This window comes from Mustela putorius, unplaced genomic scaffold (assembly GCF_011764305.1).
Source record: "Mustela putorius furo isolate JIRA1106 unplaced genomic scaffold, ASM1176430v1.1 tig00003853_pilon_pilon_pilon, whole genome shotgun sequence".
Taxonomy (NCBI): domain Eukaryota; kingdom Metazoa; phylum Chordata; class Mammalia; order Carnivora; family Mustelidae; genus Mustela; species Mustela putorius.
The window spans coordinates 51775234-51778296 of record NW_025422005.1 but is presented as its reverse complement, the minus strand read 5'-3'; the positions used below and the strand labels follow the sequence as shown (position 1 = coordinate 51778296).

Genomic DNA, 3063 nt, shown 5'->3' with positions numbered 1-3063 from the left:
AAAGATTCACAGGATTTGGGAATTAGAGGTTAAGCCAGCATGCCCAGCAGTGGTAAAGATGAGGGGACACTGGCAGGCACAAATGACCATGTATGACTGGTGTCTTAGTGTCACCTCAAACTGCTAGTTGAATAGACCAGAGAATCCTGCAATGACCTCTACCACTATATTCCATTGCTATGTAAACCCTATTAAGGCAAGAATACAAGTATTTATAGGTTTTTGTTTTGTTTTGTTTTTCCTGTTTTGTTCATTGCTGAATCTTCAAGTTCTAAAGCAGGGATAACCCTTATTAAATACCGGTTGAGTGAATGAAGAACACCCCGACAACTGGCCAGTTGGCTTCTCCTTGAATGCTCCTCCGGTGAGGAGGCACATGGGATGAATGAAGGCAGCTGGATCATTTACGGAATCATCCTCTGATAGAAAGTTCTTCCTGACATTAACTTCTTATGTGCTTCCCCGCAACACTTATCTTCAGGCTCTAATTTTCTCTGGGACCAAAGAGGAATAAATCTAGCTTCTGGTTTCACTTGACAATATTTCAAATATATTTGGATAGCTGTGTGTGCCCGGTTTCTTCCTCTCTGCTCTTATGATATGGTTTTTAAGAGCTTTCACTTCCCTGGTAGTGGGAAGAACATGGTGCTAAGCTCTAGCCCCATCACTTTCAAGGGGAATGATCTTGGGTAAATGTCTTCCTCTCAAAATATGTAGATGAGATTAATAAGAACTTTATTTCAGAGTTGGTGTGAAGATGCACTGAAACCATGTAGCTAAAGCTCCGCTGGCCCAGTACCTAGTACTTAGAAGCCCCCCACAAAGTGGGTTCCTTTCCAGTGCCCATGGCCCCATCAGCAGCCTCTGGTCATACTCCAGCTTGTCGGTGGATGGTTTCTTTCTCTCTCTCTCTCTTTCTTTCTTTTTTAAGATTTTATCCATTTATTTGAGACAGAGAGAGCGAGCACAAGAAGGGAGGAGGGTCAGAGGGAGAGGGAGAAGCAGATTCTCTGCTGAGCAGGGAACCTGATGTGGGGCTCCATCCCAGGCAGACACTTAACTGACTGAGCCCCCCAGTGCCCCAGTACACAGTTTGGATATGACATCCATAAATGGGCCTTCTTGTACATCTGTACTTAAATACAGAATACAGAGGGATTACAACATTCCTCACTCATCGACATTTTAAAAACTCGAGTCTCTCCATCAGTTTGTGACAGGCTCAGCATCAGTAAGTAGCCCTATTAATGCACTCTAAGAGTGTGACAGCTTTCTAGACAACCCCGTAGCAATAATGTTTCCTACTGAGCTTATACAATTAAAATCCCAAGGCCTTATTTGTGTGGAATATTCTACCACTCGCTACCTCTGGTGCAATTGCTTTTTTGAACTGAAGTGTGGGGCTTTCTTTTGATTCTGATTGGATTTCTTTTTTAGTTATTCTCTCTTCTCACTACACCACCCCTGCCATTACAACACATGAGACTACCTCAGGAATCCCTACTATGCCTTTTACATGAAGAAGGAAGCAGAAGCCCTTAAACCACCAGACAGTTGTGGAGAATGTGCATTTGCCTTATGCAAACTCTTTTTGACCTCTGATTCCACAAATACAAGAGAATTAGCAAATGAATGCAAGTAACAAGAGGAGATCCTAAAACAAAAACTCCAGAAAATGTTAGAATCTTAGCGCAGTAAAGGAGCCAAAAGTGCTGGACTTTCAAGTCATGACTGTCACCAACTAGCTACGGGACTTGAGCAAGTTTTTCAAACTTCCTTAGGATTCAGTTTTCTCAACTATAAAAAGAAGAGTTGGGCTTTAAAAAAAAATAGACCTTAATAAATTATTGCTCTTTGCCACACCTACTGCAAGAATGAAGACCACTCTCATCAATCAGACTATCAACATTCCAATGGTTGTGGACAACACTAGGAAAGGACCCACTCTCATTGCAAAGGGCCCCAGAGGAGCCCTGCAAAGGGACTTCAATCACATCAATATAGAGTTCAGTCTCCTTGGAAAGAAAAAGATGACACTCTGGGTTGACAAATGGTGGGAAACTAGGAAAGAACTGGCTACTGTTCGCCCTATCTGTAGTTGCATACAGAACATGATCAAGGGCGTCGCCCTGGGCTCCCGTTACCAGATGAGGTCTGTATGTGCTCACTTCCCCATCCATGCTGTTATTCAGGAGAAGGACTCTCTTGTTGAAATCCAAAATTTCCTGGATAAAAACTACATCCACAGAGTTCAGATGTGGACAGGTGTTGTTTGTTCAGTATCTCAGGCCCAAAAAGCTGAGTTAGTTCTTGAAGGAAATGACATTGAACTCACATCAAAGTCATCTGCTGTGATGCAGCATACCTCAAAAGTTGAAAACAAGGAGAGCAGAAAACTTCTGGATGATGAGGTATCTATGTTTCTGAAAAAGGATCGGTTCAGCAGACGGATGAATTAGATCTAAGGTGTCCAGCTATGGAAATGGCAAGATGACAGATGAAATCTCAAATTTATCAGTGATATTTTAAAAATGGAACACAAGCTGCACTGATTTGGGAAAGAAAAATAAATACAAAAAAAAATAAATACATAAACTATAATTATCCTGATAATGGATCAATATTCAGCACTGAAAAGAAATCAACTATCAAGCAGGGAAATGACAGAAGGAACTGAAGTGTATACTGTAAGTGAAAGCAGCTGAAAAGGCTATGTACTGTATGATTCCTACGTACTGTGTGATTCCTACTACACGACACTCTGGAGAAGGTAAAACTACGGAGACATTAAAAAGATCAGTGATTGCTAGGGGTTGGGAGGGTTGGGAGGGGTAAGCAGGTGGAGCACAGAGGATTTTAGAGCACTAAAATTCTTCCTTATGATACTAGAATGGTAGATACATGTCATTACATACTTGCCAGAATCCTTAGAATGTACACCATCAGGAGTGAATTGTAATGAAAAAACAAAATCAAAAAGCCCCACCTTCTACACATTAAATAATAACAACACCACATATGCCTTACCATGTAATCCCCACAGCTAGGTTTTGCCGTCATCAC

The 3063-nt window shown here is 41.5% G+C and overlaps 1 pseudogene; it reads left to right on the top strand.

Annotated features, from left to right (window-relative positions):
- Window positions 1–1874: 1874 nt before the first annotated feature.
- Window positions 1875–2494, top strand: LOC101675195 (annotated as a pseudogene).
- Window positions 2495–3063: the final 569 nt, after the last annotated feature.